Source organism: Eschrichtius robustus, chromosome 1 (genome assembly GCF_028021215.1).
Source record: "Eschrichtius robustus isolate mEscRob2 chromosome 1, mEscRob2.pri, whole genome shotgun sequence".
Classification (NCBI taxonomy): domain Eukaryota; kingdom Metazoa; phylum Chordata; class Mammalia; order Artiodactyla; family Eschrichtiidae; genus Eschrichtius; species Eschrichtius robustus.
This window is the reverse complement of record NC_090824.1, coordinates 10,946,927-10,968,161: the sequence shown is the minus strand read 5'-3', so window position 1 is coordinate 10,968,161 and position 21,235 is coordinate 10,946,927. Positions and strand designations below refer to the sequence as shown.

Below are 21,235 nucleotides of genomic sequence, written 5' to 3'. Positions count from 1 at the left end.
AAAAGGAATGGAAGTGAGGGAAAGAGAGAGAGGAAAAGGGGGAGGGAGGGAAAGAGACAGGGGGCTGGTAAGGGAGGACAGATGGACAGACAGACATACAGACATTACTAGTTTGGGGCAGTTCTTCAAGATGTGAATATATGCAAAAGAATCAAAACTATGCCCCAGACTTAATAATAGGCACCTCGAAGGGTACAACAGTGACAGATTTCCGAAAGGAAAATGACAGGGAATAGTGACAGATTTCCCAAAGGATGCCATGGGTGGCTTCATTATTAAATTACTATTATTGATGATGTTTTTATTGTTATCATCATCAAGGTGTAATTTACATATAGTGAAATGCACCCATCTTAAGTGTACCATCTGATCAGCTTTGACAAATGCGTCCACCAGTGTAAGCCACACCTCTTATCATGACATAGAATATTTCCATCACCCCAGAAAGCTTCCCTGGGCCTCCTTCTAGTCAATCCCTACCCTGTTGGCAACCAGCAAAACCCTGTTTTGCTTTCTAAAGTCACAGATTAGATTTGCTTGTTCTTGAAATTCACATAAATGGAATCATGCAGTGTGTATTTTTGTTTGCTTCCTTTGTATAGCAGTGGTTTTGTGATTCACCCACATCGTTGCATATTTCAGTAATTGCTTCCTTTTATAGCTGAGATGTATTCCATTATATGTATATACCGCCATTTGTTTATCCTGTTCACCTGCTGATGGACACCTAGGCTGTTTGCAGGTTTTGACTTTTGTGAACAAAGCTCCTGTAAACATTTGCGAACATGGTATAGGCCTACTTTCTTGATATAGACATGTATTCCTATTTCTCTTGGATAAACAGCTAGGAGTGGGATCACTGGATCCTATGGTTTGTGTATAGTTAACTTTGTAAGGAACTGCCATGCTGTTTTCCCCAAGTGCTTGTACTCTTGTATACTCCTGTTGGGAACAAGGAAAGATGGAGAGAAGGGAGTGGTTACAGGTTACCAAACTGTTACCAGATTGTGGCATTGTTGCATCTGGATTAGGAGATCCAGGAAGCCTTTATGTGCTTCCCAGGGAACAGGTACTAAAGCCCCATTAACAGATGCAAGGTCCCCGGAGGTGGAGCTCAGAGCCTCACAGAGACCAAGCAGATTCAGAAATGCATCCTAAGAAATGACTGGGACAAGGATGTCACTGAGCCACGTGGCTGCTCTCAGCCCGGTGAAAGCAGGCCTTTAGAAACCCCAACACTGAAAAGATAGAGAATATAGAATTCAAAAGGGGAATAAACTCTAGAATAACGGAGAGGCAATCCAAAATGATTCTCATTTTTCCCCATGATGAACTTCTTCAGTGCTTATTCTGTGAAATATCAAACACAAAATCCTTCCCCCTAATTGTTCATCTTGGGGTGTCTCTGGCTTCGCGGAGTCTCCCCGGGGTCGCTGGGCACAGATATTCCCCACAGCAGTGGTCATTGCTGGCGAATCAGAAGAGCAACCAGATACACGGGGTCCCGGCCCCAAATGGTTTGCATTTTCACTGCCAAGGGAAGCAGTTTTGTTTTCTGTCGGTTCTACCCAGGCTATGAAACCTCTGGGCAAGTGTCCAGGGCCAAGCCCGCAGCCCCTGGGAACCCTCACACCAGTGGCCCACAATTTACGCAGCACTCCCATGGCCAGGGCAGTCATCTACCAGTGTGTGGTCTCAGCCAGGGGCAGCACCTCTCCCGGGGGCATTTGGAAATCCCGGGGTGGGGGCTGTCTTTGGTTGCCTAGCAGCTACGGATGTTACCAACAGTGACCCGGATATTCCCACACAAGGTAGACTTGTCCCTCCAGAATGCCACCAGGGCCCCTGTTGAGAAGTTCCATCAACTTGAAACAGAAGAAAGGGTTGATCCTAAACTTCATTTGGAATTAGATGCTAAATTTCAGAGTGCCTCTCTTGATGTTCTTTTCTTTACATTCGCTGTTAATGAGGTGGGAATTTCCTTCTTGCTGACTTTTGTCAAACACAGTTGATGATGAAAGCAGGGAGGTTTGTTCTAGAGGGTCCTTCTGCAGAGGGTCCCCCTCTAATATTCAGCAGTGTACTGCTCACCACTTGCATGTGAGGAAACTACCCCCAAGCAAAAATACTACCAGATATGAAATGAGGGAGGTGTTTTGTGAAACAGTCCAAGGCATAAATCTTGGATTTTGCCAAGAAAACAGCTATTGTGTTCAAAGAATGCATCCTTATTTATCCTTGCTTGACTCATTCTTTTTACATTAGAAAAGATCAGGGGATGTTGGAGTCTGAGGAAGCCTAGGAGGTGTCATTTCAGAAAAGAGACTAAATACTGAGGCTCAGGATCAAGCAGCTTTCCCAGGGGCCAGGATTAGGACCTCAGGATCTGTAGGCTGCAGGCCAGGTCTGCCCCTGCCTGAACTTCCTTCTCACTGGGCGTGGCCAGTACTACTTTCCAGATGTGATAAGACCGTTTACCCTGTGGGCAGACTGATGGCTCATATTCGAGAAGACAGAATCATGAAGGTTCTCACTCATTCATTCATTCATTCACCAAACATTTCCTAATCACCCTCTGTGCCTGGCACCGTGCTAGGAGCTGGGAGTTCAAAGATGAATTAGATGTAAACTGTGCCCTTCCCGGGTCTAATGCCAGCTGCCCAAGACCTGATCACCTTGCTCAAGGAGCCAGCAGGCTCCAAGAGGAGAGGAGACACAGGAGGTGCTGATGTGCAAGGTGAAGGTCATTTGTGGCCGAGGAGAGGAAGCCACTTGGCGCCAAGGTTCAAGGGGCAGGGTGATGCCTTGTGAGAGGCAGGTGGTCAGACGGAGGAGGAGGCTGAGGCCGCCAGAACGTGAAGTCCCAGACACGAGGCTGCCGCAGCGCTGACTCCTCTGTCACTCCCCCTCGCTCCCCGCCAAGTTCTGCAAACACGACAGAAAGGCAGGAGCTGTCATGATATATCAGGGGTCACGACACCCTCTCTCCTGGGACTCAATGAGGCTTTGTCTGCTGTATTCATTAAACACTCCTGATGCCTGTAAAGATAATGGGACTGACAACCAGAGAGCGATTTAGAACAACACGGACTCAGTTTTGCTTTTTCAAAGTAGCCGCTATCTTTTCAGTCAAGAAATGCATCGTTAAAAGCTTATATTTGGGACTTCAGCTTCTGGCCAAGACGGAGTAACAAGGCCCAGAGTTGGCACCGCTACCCATCCCCTCCCAACATCTAAAAGATGTACCAAATATACAAAACAGTGGTTTCAAAACAATGGACATCAAGGGAACAAAAGGCAGTGAGAGACAAGAAACAAAGGAGGTGGGAGTTCCCTGGAGGCCTAGTGATTGGGATTCCGGGCTTTCATTGCTGTGGCCTGGGTTCAATCCCTGGTCGGGGAACTGAGATTCCACAAGCTGTGCGGCACAGTCAAAAGACAAAACAAAACAAAAACAAAGGAGGTGAGCTGTACGGCTGCCCCAGCTTACAGCCTGGAGACAGTTTCTAAATATCAGTCCTGGAAGGGAGATGCCGCCCAGGTCCGGCCCACTCAGAGCATCAAGGAAATGGGGCTGAGAGTAAGCAAGACAGACGAGGCCTCTCCCCAAGGGAACTTGCAGAAAAGCAGAGGGAGCCAACAGCACGCAAGTTAATTCCAGCCACAAATAAATAATTACAGATTATGGCAAGTGCTCGAAAGGAAATGGAGAAGAGGCCAAGATGCCCCCACAAGTGTCTGGAAAAGAAGCAGCTGGGGGCAGAGGGGTCGCTTTGGATGTCCCCATCTGAACGGTATCATGGGGGCTGAGCAGACCAAGGAGATTCCTGTTGGGGTGCGTGGACCTGCCTGAGGTCCGGTGTCACAGAGGAACTGCGTGAGGTCAGCTGCTCTCTGGGACAAGCGCCTTTCCTGTATTCCTCACTGGGGTATTTGTGTCTATCGAATGGGACGACAGGGACAGCGTTCTCGAGGGTACCAGGAGTAGCACCATCATTTGCGCAGCACCAACCCTGAGGCCGCTATTAGTCCCCCTTCTGCAGTGGGGACACAGAGGCAGGGGCCTGCCAGAATTGGAACCAGGTGTGCCTTGTGACAACACTCGTGGCCAACTCAGCGCATATTTGCCTTCGACCTGGGACCTGCCATTTCCATCTCTTCTTCAGAGCCCGCTGTGCACTGGAGATGTTTGATTGACAGGAGCGGAACTGAGTGGGGCATGAATGAATCAAAGGAACAGCGAGTTGGGTGGAAACAACCTTAGTTTTGCAAGGTATTTTTCAAGGATTGCTGGGAGGGAGTGAGAGCCACGTTCTCTGTTTTAACCTGACGTTTCCATTGTGAGATGGAGGCTGTGGTTTATCCCTGGCTCGGCCTCCGGACCCGCGTGTGGCCACCTGCGGAGGCCAGCCCCACGCTCACGTGGCTCAGTGTTTCTTGAGCGCAGCCTGATTGCCAGGCCCTGCTGCTGACACCACGGGCATGCAGTAGCCTCTAGGGCATCCTTAGACATCTCTAACTTTCACAGTCTGGTGACTCATGCCCAGGCTACCCGAGTGGCTTCCCAACTGATGCCCAGGAGCTGGCCTTGGTCACGGCCAGGTGAGGAGGTGTGACCTGCACAGAGAGCTGCCACTCTGCTTCCTGCCCCTCGCAGCTCAGCTCCCAGCCCACTGGGCGGCTCACAGCCACTGAGCGTGGGCTTCAGTGTCAAGGGTCCCCTGAGCTGCAGAGACCAGTCTCCTTCGAGGGGCTGATGTCTGTAAACATGCTTCCCAAACCACAGCGGACACGCTCAGCCTTTGCTGCGGATACTGAGGTCAGAAGCTGGCCCGGGCCTCGCGACACGGCCAGGGACTCGTCACCCTTGGGTGTCAGGTGCTGCCCTGGGCTTTGGGAGCAGATGCGAAGGGGGCCACGCAGCCCCGATCCCAAGGACAGTCTCGGGGCACGGTTGGCCCTCAGGGTGGGTGGGCTCCGTTTCACTTCCACACCCTGCCGCCCCCGTGGAGGGTCTTGAAGACTCTGCCCAGCATGTCTAGGAATCGTGCACACACTGCAAGTTGATGGCGTGTTTGAAGAGCCTTTAAGAGGATGTTTACTCTCGTCTTGCCTCTGCCTGCTCGCCTGAAACCCCTGTTGGTTTTATGTGGCTCACGAGGACAGCAAGGGGTCCAGGAACTTTGCTAGTACATTTGTGTGGTGGCAACACCCGGCCCCCAGACCCTTCAGACAAAGGAGGACGAGGCCTGGAGGAGGGGAGGGGCAGACCTGGGCTTCCCGTCCCCCAGCCCTGCTTTATGTGCTGCCCCCAAGGACCGTGAAGGACCTGGATTCTCAGAAGTCCCTTCACGGGCTGACGGCCCTTTCCCTTCACTGCCTCGGGGTCCCCAGCCCCACCTCAGTTGGGCTGCTTGACAGAGACTCCAAATCCAAGGGCGACGGCCCCTCCCTCTCACGCCCCACACAGAGCCCATTGTCTCCGGGACACAAGGGACCAACTCAGGCCGCTGCTCTCCATTCACGGGCACAGACCTCCACCGGGAGGTCTGTGCCAGGGGCGTCCACCCCTCTGCCTGGGCCAGCTTGGGGTGAGGCGCTCACTCGTTTCCTACCGGCACGTTGCCAGCGTGTGTGGCCGGACTTTAAACCGCAGATACAAGCTCAGACCTTGATGCTTTACACAACGCCCTGCAATCAGGCCCTATTTCTGCAGAGAAAGGAGAAAAGTCTCCTTTGAGTTGCTCCCGATGAAAACAGTGAGCATCGGCACCTCAGCTTGGGGGCTCCTTCCACCCCGTCTCGGCCACTGGGAATCTGGCTTTGGGTGCAGCACAGAGACCCCCCCTTTTCCATAAGTCTTCCCCTTTCCTCCCCCAGACCCGAGGTTCCCACAGCAGGAAGCCCCAGGCTGCCTAGTGACAGCAGGCAGAAGGTGTGAATTCCCTGCTCCTGGGGGGGCAGCAGCAGTTTGCCTTTTCCGGAAGCCAGGGCCCCTCCCTCTCCACCCTGCAGGTTGGACACTGCAGCCTGAATGGGGGTCCCTGGCCTCCAGCCCAGGGCGGCCAGGGAGGGGCAGTGTTCCGGGGAAGCAGTGGTGTGCCGGGCCCCCGCGGAGGGCCATCTGTCTTGCCCACTACCCCTCCCGCAGTCCTATCGCTGGTCTCCACTGCCTCCCACACCCAGCCCGGGAGCCCCCTTCCTGTTCCTGCCAGCCGGGCTCTGGGGGCTGTTGCAGCTGAGCGTTCCCCGGCTCTCGTCCGCTGTAGATGGACTTCGTTGGTCTACGGAAGCGTGGGAGGCCTTGGCCAGCCTCTGGTGAGGGGCTCTGCCAGAAGACAGACCTCAGTTGGCCACCAGGACTCCAGAGGGGCTGGAGCCACAAGGGCCAGCCGGGCTGGACATCTCACTGGGCTTCACAGGGAGGGCTGCCCAGGGCCCCTGGCCCTCCCCTCCCTGCGCTACCAGCGGCCCCCCGAACATCCTCTCCGCCTCGGCTTCTTTTCCGCCACTGCTACGTGTGTGCAGCATCTCTCAAATCCCACCTCCTGTGCGGGAAGCATCCATCAGTGAGCTGCCCCCTTCCTGTCCTGCCCTCCTCCCAGGCTCAGGCCCCAGCCCGGGGGTCAGCACGCCCTCTGCTCCGCAGCTAGGCCACCAGCGGCCAGTGTGGCTGAGTGCCCCGACCTCCTCTCCACCTGCCTCTCCCTGACTCCTGGGGAGCCCTGTCTGGTTATCACTGTCACCTGGCCCCTCCTCCCTGCGGTACCTCCCCCAGCTCAGCACAGCGGCTCTTCAACGGACCTGGAAGGATCTGGGGTCAAATTCCAGATTCCGACCCTGGGAAAATCATTTAATCTTTTAGATTTAAGCTCAATTTCAATTCCACTGTAAACTGGGAGGAAACAACAGCACCCCCTCCACGGGGCTGGTGCAAGGATTAAATGAGATATGAGATCAGAGCGCTCGCAGCAGACGCCCCTCGGCTGCCCCCGCATCCTTCCCCTTCTCCCTCGCAGAGCCCCAGTTCTCCTCCTGTGTCCCTGATGCCCTCTACAGGGCCCAGGCTTTGGGGAGGCGGGACCAGCCCAGGAGGTGGGTTTTCAGTGGTCTCAGCCAGGCCTGGCTGTTCCAGCCCTCTGCCCCTAATTGGGTCAGAGGTGGGCACGTCATGCTGTTCTGGCCAATGACACGAGGGGAACAGTCTGCTGGGCGCTTCCAGAACTGTCTCCTTGCTGTTAGAGGCATGGAAACAGGCAGGCCTCTTTCCCTGTGGACACTGCCATGCCCTTCTTTACCACCAAACAGAGCAGCTTTGGGGGCGCTGAGGGTGCCGGGGTGCAGGGTGGGTGGATTGCAGTGCGAAGTAGGTGGCCTCCAGGGGCGACTATTGAGCAAAGACTGGGATTTGGTAAGGGAGTTCATCATGCAGGTACCTGAGGGAAGAGCCAAAGCAAAGGCCCTGAGGTCACTGCGGGCCTGGCATGTTGGCAAAACGTGGGCAAGGGGAGGACAGGAGGAGATGAGATGGCTCAGGGTCTGGAGGCCATGAGAGAAGTCTGGGCTTTTACACTGAGAAATGAGGTGCCATTGAGGGGTCTGGAGAGAGGGGTGGTGAGGTGTGACTTACACGTTGGCTCAATCACTCTGTGTTTAGAGTAGACTATAGACCGTGTGTGTGTGTGTGTGTGTGTGTGTGTGTGTGTGTGTGTGTGGCAGGGGGTGTGTGCCAGTGTGGGAAGCTGGGAGGATACTGCCGATAGCCCAGGAGAGAGCTGACGGTGGCTCAGATGGGGGTCAGCAGTGGAGGTGGTGGGAAAAGGTAGATTCTGAATATGTTTGGAAGGTAGGGTTCACGAAAGCCTGGATGTGGGTGTGAGACAGAGAAGAGGTAAGGGTGACTTGAAGGATTTGGGGCTGAGCAAGCAGAAGGATGGAGCGGCCATCAAGGGATGGGGAAAGATGGGGCAGGACAGGCTTGCTGGGTGTGGAGGTCAGGAGTAAAGTCTGAAATTCCCATCACACACCCAAGGGAGATGGCAACCCAGCAGCGGGATCTAGATTCTGAGTTCAGCAGCAAGGGCTCTGCTGGAGGCATACATTTGGGAGCTGTCAGCACCCAGTCCCGAGAGGGGATGAGACCATCAAGTGAGGGAGCGTGGGCAGAGTGGAGAGGAGGGTCCAGGCCTGAGCCCTGGGGAGCTCCACGGGAAGAGGCCAAGGAACAGAGAAGGAGGCAGCAAAGGAGGCTGGGAGGAGAGGCCAGCAGGGACAGGGGCCAAGGCGATGTGGGGTCCTGTGGCCAAGTCAGAGCAGGACGTCAAGGAGGAGGGGACAGTCCTCTGTGTCCGCTGCAGCTGATGGACAAACGTCAGGAAGCTGAGAGCAAGATGGAGGAGGGGGTGGGCATTCCAGGGGAGCAGAGAAGGTGGGCTGGTTTTCTGGGAGGGCAGGTGGGTGACTGGTCTGGCTGGGGAAGGGAGGAGCTTGAAGGGCCAGTGATGTGAAAGCGAGTCCAGTTCCAGGTTGGCCACTGTGCCCAGCCGCCTTCAGCTGCCACGGGTGGGCAGCCGGGTTTGCCCAGCGTGTATGATGATGTGGGTGCACCCGGGGAGTGAAGACAGTGCTGGACCAGAGGCGGAAACTGAGGCACACAACCTGGTCACGTGAAGACGCCCAACTCCACTTGGGTGGGTGGTGGAGCTGGGATTTGAACCCAGACATCTGGCTCCAGGGCCAACCCGTGACTGCTACACAGACCAAAAGCCAGCGAGCAAGCAAATCCAGAGGGAGCAATGCCGGGTGTGGAAAGGGAAGATCGGTGTCACCTTGGGCTTTGGGGAAGCCTCTTTGAGGAAGTGACATTTTGGTTGAGCCCTATAGGGTTAGGGAGAGGGGACAGCCCTATGGAAAGGTCCTGTCTGGGTTGGCCTAGGCTGCAAGGGAAAGAATGAGGAATGGGCAGCTGGTGGCCCAAGCCTCTTCTTAACCCCCCTGGTGATGGGACCACCCCGCTAAAGCCCTGGTGAGGGGCTCCGGGCCCTTCCATCTGTGAGTCCCAGCTGGTTCCCCGAGCTCCACAAGATGCTCACTCCTCTGATTTATTTATCTCTGCCCAGCGTCCCGGGCATGGAGCCCAGCGTGGTGGCAGTGTGGCTGCTTATCATAAAGGACACGGTTCTCAGGATCGGCTCCTGGTCGGGGGGGGTGGGGCATTAAGAAAAAACCCAATACATTATTAATAATTGTCTCCATCGTTCCCGTGCCTAATTAGGAAAGGAAAATTATGAATTGGATTGAACTGTCTATGGTGGGGTCAGCCTTGGTGTTTCCCGATGCCAGGGAGAGGCCTGGGTGGAGGCTGGGCAGGAGCTGAGAACAGCAGGCCGCTGCCTGGGGCAATTAATTTTGCCTCTGATGGAGACTGCAGAACACGTCTCCCCTTGTTCTTCGCCCAAACATCCCTCTTTGTGAGGCTCCTCAAGGCCGGGACTTGTACTCCGCAGCACTGCTGTCTTTCAGGGGCTGCAGCCCACCCCTTCTCTGTGCCCTGCCCTGGGGACCCTCCCCAGATCTGCCGGGCCTTCGGTTCCCACCCAGGGCTGCAGATGCACTGCTGCCTGGAAGGGCTACGTTCAGCCAGCTTAGAACAGCACAGCGCTGTCCAGAAGTGAGGAGACGGTGCCACGGGGGAAAGCTCTGGGGGACCACTTGAGCCCACCCTCATTGCCCCGACTCCTCATCATTCGAGGACAGATCCATTCACTCACTCAACACCTATCTGCTAAGAGCCTGCAACATGCCATGCACTGGGCTAGGTGCTGGGGAGAGGAAGGTTGGCAAAGACACACAGGCACACTGCCCTTGTGGTACAGTCTGCTGCAGAATGGACACTAATTCACTAACCACCAGCTAAATGCACATTTGATTCCTGCCTCACCGAGATACTGGGCATGTGCCTTAGGTACAAACAGCAGGAAACTACAGAACAAAAAATAAGAATTCCCCGAACACGAAGACCCAACATAGGTTGACGGAGCACAATGGGCTCATCTTCGTGAGAGGCTCATGACCTTGGGACAGGAACATGCTCCCGATGGTTTATGTTAAATGCCCAGCAGAGCCCCAGCACCTAGTTGATACTCAATACATGTTGGATAACTTTCTCCCCTTCCAGAGGGCACTTAGATGATGGGGTCCCATGACTGCCCAGTCAGGTAGAACCTGCTCGGTCCAAACAGCTGTCATCACTGTGAAGAGGGGTTCAGGATCAACTCAGGCCAAGGGTCAACAAACTCGGGCCCACAGGCCAAATCTGGCCCACCACCTGCTTTTGTAAATAAAGTTTTATTGAAACACAGACACATGCCCATTTGTTTACATATTGTCATGGCTGCTTTCTTGCTGCATCGGCAGAGTTGAGTAGTTGCAGCAGAGACTGTATGGCCTGCAAAGCCTAAGCTATTTACTCTCTGGCCTTTTACAGAATGAGTGTGTCCACCCCTCCCTAACTTCCGGTGGTCTTCACCTGTGATTCTCAGACAAGCTTAGAAAATTGATCTGAGAGACCCCTGAAATTATACCGCATATTTGCATTTTACAAGTAAACGTTCCACTCCTTCCATTTTATATTTTAGAAAGTCCCTTTACTTCAAATGTCACACCAATGCCCTGGTGGGGAGGTGTCTAGACATGTGACACGGGGCTCTGTTCTGTCTGGGAGTTTTAACAGTGACAGTCTTGACTTGGCCACACCGCACCTGCTAAGTGGTCAGTTGCCGGGGGGACAACATTCCCTGGAAGGCTGGTGGGGAGCATCTACTGTGGTAGTATGCTAGGTATCATCCAGGGCCCTGCTGCAGGGGCAAACAACAAAGGGCAGGGTTACCACCATAACATGTTTGGTGGTTCTTCAAGTCAGGTCTAGGGCCCGTGAGTAGAGGCAATGGGGCTGGGGCAGATTTAGGACTGACATCCCCAGGAGCTGCCTACACTGACTGTCCTTCAATGGAGCAGGCTGATTCCTAAGGCTGGGACAGCCCGCCACTTTGGCGTCAGGCTCCAAGACGCTTCTGGCTCCTGCTCTGATGAAAGGCTTAGCCTCAGCTTAGCAGTGGCACAGGCGGCTCTGTTCCGTTCCTCCTCTGACAGTTCTAAGCGCACAGGAGAGCCTCTGGCCCCTCCTTCCTCCCACTGGCCCCTCTCATGGGTACATCTCGCGGTCTTTTTATTGGTTGGGCATTTGGACATCAGCTGCTGCAGCTGCCTTGCCCAGACTTGGCTGTGAAGGTGTGGGAGGTAAGGCGGGAGCTGCTTCCCACCTGCACTGAGGTGCAGGGGGCATGCAGCTACCTTGACTTTCCTGGGCACCTGTACGTTCTTTAGAAGACTGCCTGGGGCTGCTGGAGTGGCCGAGCACAGGCGGAGAACCTGGGAATTTACTCCCCCAAAGCCCAGAGAGTCCTCAACCAGTGACAGGTACCAGGTGGGACAGTCAGCCTTTGCCACCGGCTGGGGACAATGGTGAGACATCACTAAGCCTCCAGAGCCCCCTGTGGGGTCAGGCTCAGGCCTCCTGGACTCTCACTTGGCTTCCTCCCCACCCTGTCCCCCCTCCTCTGGTGCCTTCCAGTCTCCCCTGGGAATGCCTCCTTTAAGAATCCTTGTCTCTGAGGACAGGTTCCACGTCAGGAGCCCTAGACTCGAGGTCACCATGGTACTGAAAGATCGTGGCCTGCCTTCTAAGGCCTCAAATAAATAAAATTACATCCCAACGAGATTCATGTGTGATTTCTATGTTCTGGAAGATTCCTTCCCAGAACCACCCTTTGCTAGTTCTCTGGACTGAGCCTAAGTCCTGTTCAAAAGGCCCCTGTTGGGTTAACCTAAGGATGATTTTTGTCCTGGATGCGACTACAAAGGGACAGTGACACAGCTGAAAAAGATCACTGCTGCTCAGTTGGTCTTTGTTAAAAAAGGAAGAAACCTGCAATGTCTGTAGCTTTGGGGCAAAACCATAGTATTGAGAAGAAAAGAAACCTATATGGATGGTCCATGGCTGTGCTCTGACAGAGTAGCCACTAGCCACATGTAACTACCTAAATTTAATTAAATTAAGTTAAAAATTCAGTTTCTCACTTGTACTAGCCATATTTTAAGTGCTCAGTAGCCACATGTAGCTAATGGCTACCATACTGGATGGCACAGATTCTGATCATTTACATCATTGCAGGAAGTCTACTGGATGGCACTTCCAGGTGTCCAGGGTGACGAGAGGTGAGATGTTGTGTTTCGCTTTCCAAAAAGGCAGCCAAGAGTAGTTTTCGTACCTCATGGAAAGCAAAATAAGATAGCCACACATATGACGACTGTGCTCTTTTCAAAGCCCTTTTTTCTTCAGATTCTTTTATTTCATTCTCATTTCTCCTCCCCCCACAAATAGGCCAAGGCAGGAACTATGAGCATCATTTTGTAGGTAAGGAAACTGAGGGTTCCTAAGGACCAAAGAGGCAGAGCCACAGAACCACTGGCAGAGTCGCAGAGTCAGAGCTTCTGAGCTGTAAGGCCTCCGCTGCCACTGCTGGGAGGTTCCAGGACAATGAGAGCAGCTGGGAGCCCCAACAGGTCAGCTCTCTGAAGAGCGGTAAGTGTGCTGGGGCGCAGCCTAACACCCACGCTTGGCAGGCACACTCGACAGCCACGTGGCTTGGTGAGTGGAACACGTGACCCCGAGTGGTCACTCTGTCTTTGAGATAATGAAGCAGAAGGCTGCCCAGTGGCTCTGCCCTCCGTGATGAGGAGCTGTACAGTGGTTTCACTGCAGGGAAATGGGGCCAGGCCCACGAGAACCCCACCATCACACTCCCCGTGGACAACTTCCGTGACGCTGGCCTGTCTGAAGGATGGGGCAAGCTGACCCTGGGCGGAAGGTCTCAACTTGGCAGCTGGCTCCTGCCTGGGAATTCTGTTCTCCTTCTGGACAAGCAGCTCATTCTCAAGATCAAGGCCACACAACCTGGTGGCATTGCTTAGAAACCTCTGGAACTGTTGAAAGTCACTTCACCAGTCTGGACTTCAAATGCCCATAGGCCAGATGGGAGTGCTGAGCTTGGCCTAGAGCTGGGTTCCTCAGCCTCGACACTGTTGACATTTTGGGCTGCATCATCCTTTGCTGTGAGGACTGTCCTGTGCACTGGACAGGCTAGCTGCCGGCCTCTACCCACTGGATGCCAGGAGCAGCCCTCTCCCAACTGTGATGACCAAATGTTCCCTGGGGAACAAAATCTCCCGGTTGAAAACCAGGGGACTGGAAGGTCTCCAGGGCTGTTCCCTGGCTCCACCACGTGGTGCAGAGATAGATGCCCCCAACGCGGGCACGGCCAATAGTGCAGCCCTGACCCGCCTCCCAGAGTCCAGCACACCAGTCCCAGCCAACGGAAGGAGTTAGGCCTGATGGCCTCCCAGCTGGAACCTGAGATTCCAAGCCAACTGCCTCCACGACGACCCCCAGCTACTGAGAGGCTGCCCAGCGGAACTGCCCGTAACAGCATCCAAGAAGAGGCGAAGGCACTATTTTCCAAAGCATCCATAATTCTCTCTGCCAAGGCAGGAGACAATGTGCCCTTGCCACCCACAGTCCAGTTCATTCTAAATCGGAGAACAAGGAGCCCATTCACTCTCGGGAGGGGCGGGGGGCAGGCCGACATCTCTTCCAGGAAACGGTAGCCTTTGGCCTTCTCTGATTGCTGGTGAGGGTGACACAGAAACTTGCGAGCTGGGAATAGGCACTGCTCATATTGTCTTGTTTTTTCTCTGGTGAAAGAAGGGGACAGAAACTAATGGACGTTCCTGCCTGACCCTCCAGGCAGAACTTTGTCATTTTTCCTGGGGAGGAGACTTAACGATAGTGGTTCTTCTCAAAAGCCACTGGACACCGCCCCTTTCTTAACTGGAGAGATGATACCACCCTCTTTCCAAACAGGACTCCCTCGAGAGTGGAAGGCACAGTGCAGCAGGGTGTCTCTGTCCCGTTCCGGGCAGAGCAACTCAAAGTCCGGGTGCAGGAGGTCCAGTCCAGGACGCATTAAATCCCACAAGGTGAACTAGGAACAACTTGCCCATCGTACAAAGGTGCTGTGATCGCCATCTACACAAAGTCACGGCCACTATTGCCTGCGTTCACACACGTCAGGCCTCCAGACTGGGCCTGCCAGGCTGTTTCTGAGCCTTCACTAGTGTTTTGTGTTTGTCATCTATTGGCAGACAAGCAAATGCCTAAGGTTTCAGAAAATTTTATGGAGGACTACTTTTATGTCTTAAAAATATTTCAAGGAGCTTAATACAACTATAATGATAATAACAGCCCCTCCTTTGCTAAGTGCTCGTTAAGCCACGTTGCGTGCGTGTGTATCATCTGATTGAGGTCTCCTGACCCATCAGGAGACATGGGTGTCACTGTCCCCAGTTACAGATGCTCAGTGAGGAGAGGTCACCGGAGAGGCCAGGATTCCAGGACCATCTGATGTCAAAGTCCATCTTCCTTCTACCACATCCTATTGCCAACCAGGCAAAGACCACTGTTACTGGATTTTGGCGGCAGGGCATCTTGGCCCGCTGGAAGAACAGATTGGAACATTGCCGGGGGATGCCTCGACCTCAGACCCATGGCTGCCATGGGGAGTGTTCCCGGCCACACTCCCAGCCTTCTCTAGCCCTTTACTCACTCCTCTTAAGGGTGGAGGGCAGGACTTACTCAACCGAAGATCCGTGAGACGTGCACAAGACCTGGGGACACAATCATGCCCACCCTGGACCCCAGGAGTGCTGGAAAAGGGAAATAAAATTCTCAGCAAGGGAGAGATTGGGAGAAACTTTTTATACGACATTCAGGATAAATACTCCCCTCTTTAATTCCTTATAGTCACAAGCTCCCTGGACACATTGTTCCAAAATCCAATGGCTGTTGAGCACCTCAAGAACCCAGACACTGTCGCCTGTTCTTTATTTTTCATGACAGCTGGCCACACAGGTCACCATAATCAACTGTCCCATCATCTGCCTTTGACAGGGACATCAATGGGGCCTTGAAGCAAGGGCTGCCTCATACAGACAGGGTGACACTTCAGGAACCAGCTGTGTCCACCTGCTTCAGAAAATCCAAGGTACCACAAACAAATGCCATGGTAGCCACGGCCCTGGGCAGAGGCCGGCTCTGCCTCAGCCCCCTCACCTGAGAATGAGGTGGAGTCTCAAAAGCTCTTCTGATGCTGAGATTTCCTCAGTTCTAGGGAATCTGAAGTGTAAAATATGATCAATAACCCTGAAGGTTCTCAAGACATCCAGACGCTGGTCAGTGAAAGGAAACGGAGGCCTAAGGGTTAGCCCAGGTACCCAGTTTCCTTCCCCAGAGGCTACTGGAACTGATTTCTTATGTGCCCCTTGAGACAGCAGGTCTATTGTATTTGTACATACTCCAAGTGAGAATACCATTTATGGACTGCATATTTGTGTGCCTCCCAAACTCATATGTTAGAATCCTAACCCCCAAAGTGACAGTGTTAAAAGTTGGGGCCTCTGAGAGGTGATTAGGTCATGAGGGTGGAGCCCTCATGAACGGGATTAGTGCCCTTATAAAAGAAACTGTAGAAAGATCTGTCGCCCCTTCTGCCACGTGAAGGCAGAGCAAGAAGGCACCTTCTATGAACCAGGAAAGGGGCTCTCACCAAACACCAAATCTACCAGCAACTTGATCTTGGACTTCCAGCCTCTGGAACTGTGAGAATTAAATTTCTGTTGTTTATAAACCACCCAGTCTATTCCATTATAGTAGCCAGAACAGACTAAGACAGCATCCTATACATACACCAGGGATGCTATCAGATATAATATATATTTCACTTAATATATTTTGGCAATGCTTTCATGTCAGTATGAACAGAGCCGCCTTTTTAAAAAAATTGCTGAATGGAGTGCCAAGGTATGGATATGTCACGATTTATCCAGCCAGTTCAGAAGAGGATGTTTTTCAAATGCAGGACCTCAACTCTTTGTCACTTGCTGCCAAAATTAATTTGGTAGCAAAACTTGAGCTGTGGGGAAGTGGGTTTCTTTATGGTTGTGATTTGTCTCATTTAGTGTGAATATCCACATGTTTCACTGCAGGAATATTATTGGGTGCTGGACTGCCTGGAGGTGTTACTTAATCCATTGATATATGATATATATTGGTATATGATACTGCTTTTGTAAAATCTGAAGCATTCTGATTTCCAAAACACAGCCAGTCCCAAGTTTCAGATAAGGGATACGGAGCCTTTCCAGTACTTCTGTTAGACAGAGACGGTAAACCAGATGCCATGGGCTCCTGGGGCCTTGCGTCCTGTCCCAAATTCACCCTGAGGCCAACTCAGCATCTCCTGCCCCCAGCCCCCGGGGCCAACCCACAGGCGGTAATGAGGAACGAGCATTTACCGAAGATTCCCTAGAGAAGCACGAAGGGATCGCCAAGCTTAGCAAAGAACAAAGACTCACTCCAGTCCCTCCAGGCCCCCCCTGCCCCCGCCCCCCCCAAGTCCTTCCAGCCTCCTTCTCTCTACTCTTCTCCCCTCCCAACCCCACACTGCCTCAAACTGCCCTCGTCACCTCGAGGACTCCACTCTGAGCCTTAGCTCACACTTCCATTCCACAGCGCTGCGAGGTGCTGATTTTTAAGAGAACACAGAAATCAGGATTTTTAAAACGTGAACTACCTTTGGTGATTACATATTGTTTCTTTCTCTTTTTAAACACTGGGTGTGGCCCGTGAGGCCACAGCCCATCAGTGTGGTGTCTGATATGGCTGCCATTCTCATCCTTCTGGGGGGCAATGACCCAGGTGATGGCCTCAGTAACGGATCAGCTTTAAAGATTTATTCCTCTGGGAATAAACGAAGGCAAGGAGGCTGTCATCTTGAAAAACAGAGAGAAAGTGAATGCAGCATTCTTAGGTTCTGGGGCTGCAGGCGGCCTCTCCCATGCCTGTCTCTCTCCCCAGAAGACGTATCCAGTCCCAGGGCTTCAGACACCAGCCAGGTGCCAGCCACTCCCATATTTACGGTTTTAGACCCAGCATCTTCCCTGAGCTCCTGACTCAGCATCTCCACTTAGGTGGTCTACAGGCCAACTTGGACTGTCCGTGTCCCAAACCCAACTCTTCACTTTTCACCCCTCAACCCCCTCCTTCTCCAATCATCCATTCACCCAGCTGCTCAATTCAGAAACTGGGGGGTCTTTCCTGACATCCCCCCTCCCCTCACCGTTCCCTCCAATTCAATGCAACTAAAGTCTCGTCATTTCTTCCTTCGAATTTGGCCTCCCGTCCCTTCCGCCCTCACCTGCCCTCTTGACAGCAGCCTCCTAACTGGTCTCTCCCTTACCCCATCCATCCTCCACACAGCTGCCAGAATCTCCCTTGTAAATTGTAAATCAGATGCCTAACTTTGCTCCCCGTTTTGGCCACGCAGGTTCAAACCCTTATAGGGAAGAATCTAGAAACTTTCCGGGCAGTGACGGAACTGCCAGAGCCAGCACAGAGTGGGATAACTTCCAAGGGGAGGATGGATAAGTTGTGGGATGTGCGTTTGAAAAAAAAAAAAAAAAAAAAAAAAAAGCAAGAAAGGGATTAGCGGTATTACTTAATGGCTGCACCTCGGAGACAGCAGCACTTAATAAACATCAGCCAGCACCACGCTCACACTCCTATAGTCTCTCCCGGAACGAGGAGCAGTAAATGTCAGAACCGGTAATCCCACAGGGCTTTAAGGGGCCCGCAGAAAGCATCTTAGGGCTGAGAAAGGAGATAAACTGCTTTGCTGGTTATAAGGTCCAGAATGTTCTCAGAGATGAGACAAAAATCTTTTGTGTATTTCTCACTGTAAAGGAATGCAGGGTTCTGGCCTGGGCGTGGGACCTGAGGGAGGGGGCTTTGCGCTGCAAATCAGCTGTGGCTAAGGGCTGGGGTGATTGACCCCCCTCCGTGTGCACCCCTCAAGCTCTCCAAGTCTCTGAGGTGAGCTGGGCACTTCAGGGCACCGGGCTCTGTCTTGGTGGGAACAGGAGACCAGTTGAAATGGGGGACAAAGGGAATGAAAGGAACAAAAGTGGGGAAGCACTGAGGGAAACATTTAAAAATCTCAAAGGTAGGAGGACAAGATTGGGTAGGTCTTTATAGCAAAGGGTTCTGCCAGATTTGGGCCAAGAAATTGAGAGCATGTTGTGTGGTACCTAACTTGATGGAGAGGCTCCTTGCATCTAATGATGTAGGAGAAGCTGCTGGGGTCCCCCATGGACCACGGGGGCAGTCAGTGATTTGGAAGCACAAAAGGCTGCCCCCTTGCCTCACGGCTTCCTCGATGGAGCTGCTCACATCCTGAGCTCCCTGTGGGTTGCCCTGAAACCATACCCTTGATTGGCTCCTTCCGTTTCGGGTCCTGTTTCCCTCACTTCCCTCCTGAGAACCCTCCTTCAATGATAACACACCTGAACCCAGCTCAGGCTCTGCCCCTAGGGCACCCGATATAAGACAGGATGACCAATGAAAGTCAAGAAAAACATAACGCCTATAAAGACACAGCCTAATACAAGTACCTGACCACATAAGACCACGCGTCAAAGTTCAATTTCATACATCAGCATTGACAGCATAGGGGAGAACAAAAGTCCTGGTGATGGACAACCAAGGGCCCTGTCCTCCAGCCAACCAGAATGCCAACAGGCATGAATGGCATCCTGTCTGTGAGCAGGCCACTGTGAAGCAGCTCTGTGGGGTGGACGTGGGAATGAAGTAGACCCATCCTCTGCCTTCCAGGGCACTGTGAGTTGGTGGGGTCATCAAAGACCACTAGAGTCACTCAGCAGTGTAAACACAAGCTCTCTAAGGACCTGCGCCAGGTCTTGCCTATTCTGCATCTCTCTGTTGTTCGCAAGGTGTTTCATAAATGGTTGATACATGAATGTGGACAAGCCTCAAGCCATTATGCAAAGTGAAACAGAATCATCGAAAGAGACAGTAACTGTCTTCCAGGGTAGCGATGCGGGTCACTGAGTTTTCCAAAAATGGAAAGAGTGAACCCTCCTGGGGACACCGGGTTAGGACTTGAAGTCTGGCTGCTTCAAAACGAGGCTTGGTGGCTAAGCAGTTTCTCAGCAGGATCCCTATTAGTATTATGGGGAGGGACTTTGTCGTGTCAATTGTCCCCTGCATGACATTTATTATCCCTGGCCCCTGACCATCAAATGCCAGCAGCACTCACCCACCCACCCCCAAACAGGAATCCCCCCACTTTTCTAAATGGACTCTAAGGGGCTGATTTACCCCTGACTGAGAACCACAGGTAGGATCAAAGTCAGCTCAAGGTGAGAGAGGGAAAGAGGGTGTCAGGAGGGCAGGGCACTGCCTCTGTGTGTGTGTGTGTGTGTGTGTGTGTGTGTGTGTGTGTGTGTTGGGTGGGGGAGATTCATCTGAACTTGGAAAAGTATGAACTTGGAGTACGAGGGAAAGGGCTGGAGAGGGAGGTGAGGAGAAGGAGAAAAAGTGCCTGTTTCAAAGAATCAAAATACTCTTGAGTAGTCAAGGTAACTGCATTTCCAGCACAATCAGAGTTTAGAATCTCTTAAGCCCAGCAATTCTCCTGGCCGAGTAAGAAAGGAAAAAAACCCAGCTCTTCCCCAGGCAGCCCAACAAGCCAGCTGGAGCAACCCATTTGTAATCCCAACTTCCAGACCTGGAGGAGGGGAGGCCTTCCTGGAAGAGGAGTGACCAAGAAGAAGTACTTGCCGTCACCACCTGCTCTGGTTGTTGGCAGAGGCCCCAGTGCGAGCATCATGGTCTGGAAGCTTCCCAGACAGGCTGGTCCCATACACCTTGAACCTTTACTGGGTTCTTTCTTCGGAGGCCAAAGGGCAAAGGGGAGCATGGGTGCCACTGCCAGGTCCTGTCCAATCTTGATGAACTGAAGGAAGGCCCACGCTGCAGGACTAACAGATACCATCCGCATTTGCAACCTAACCATATTTAGAGAGAGGAATGGGATGGAGAGCCAGCATAAATCAAGTCCCCATAAACTGGGCTGTAAAGGGGAACAAAACAAGGCCGACATCTTGGCACAATCTTAGAAAGAGACACACAAATGTGCAGTGGACTCGGCCTCCTTCCCGTCTCTGTGAGATTAATAGTCTTCAAACGCCACCTGGTCGGCTTAACTCAGCTGCTCAAAAGCTTTAGCTCTTCTCGAATCACATCCAGACCCCTCAGCCGGTCCATCCCGAGACAGTGCCCACTCCCATCACCCTGCCCCGGTATCCCACGCTCCCAACAAGTGGGACCACGCTCAGGTTCCCAAAAGGCCTTGACACTCCTGACTCCCCACATTTCTCATGCTGTTTCTTTCACCTGGAGCACCTTTTCCATCAACCCTCATACCCCTCCCCACGTCTGCTCTTCAAAATCCTAACTGCTCTCAATTCCATGCCACCTCCTCCAAGCAGTCATCCTCGACCGCTCAGAGCTCCCGCTTCTGGGCTCAGCAGCACTTCGTATCCATTGTACTCTGCGCTGGATGATAGCTTTTTATCCCCCCTCCCCTGGCTGGTGAGCTCCTCCAGGGCAGGGAACAGTTCTTACTTATCTCTATGTTGCTCAACCTAGCACCCGGTAAGTGTTCCGTATAGGAGGTGTTCCGTACAAATGAGCTGAGTGAATCAGCATCCTTGCTCAGCAGATGGTACCAGGGCCACCAAACTGCTGGCAGACACTGGTTGGCATCAACTTCTCGTCCTTGTATCTCCTCCTTAGACTCTCTCCTTTTCCTCTTCATCCTTCTCCACCCAATCTTGCTGGCTCTCTCTCCAAACTGTGTCTGGGATCTGCCTGTCCACCTCTCCTTCCCCTTGGCCACTGCCCCAGTCCAGGACACCATCTCCCATCACCTGGGCAACAGCGATAGCTTCCTGGCTGGTCTTCCCTATAACTCTCTTGCCCCTCCAGCCCATTCTCCACTCGGCCGCCAATGATTGTCTTCAAAAGTAAACCTGTTAGTGCCACCGTATTGGTCCAAACTTCTTTAGTGGTTTTCCATGGCACTTTGGAAAAAATCCAGCTCTGTAGTATGTAAAGTATGGTTTTCAAGTCCCTGCGTGATTTGGTACTAACCTCTCTAACATCGTTTTAAACCACTTTCCCCCTTGATCTCCATGCCCA

At 52.7% G+C, this 21,235-nt stretch overlaps 1 protein-coding gene across 1 annotated transcript in view; it reads right to left on the bottom strand.

Moving 5' to 3' along the window:
• The window catches only part of PRIMA1 (proline rich membrane anchor 1), a 57,258-nt gene that overhangs the window by 13,705 nt on the left and 22,318 nt on the right, over window positions 1-21,235 (bottom strand). The gene's annotated exons all lie outside the window — the stretch shown is intronic.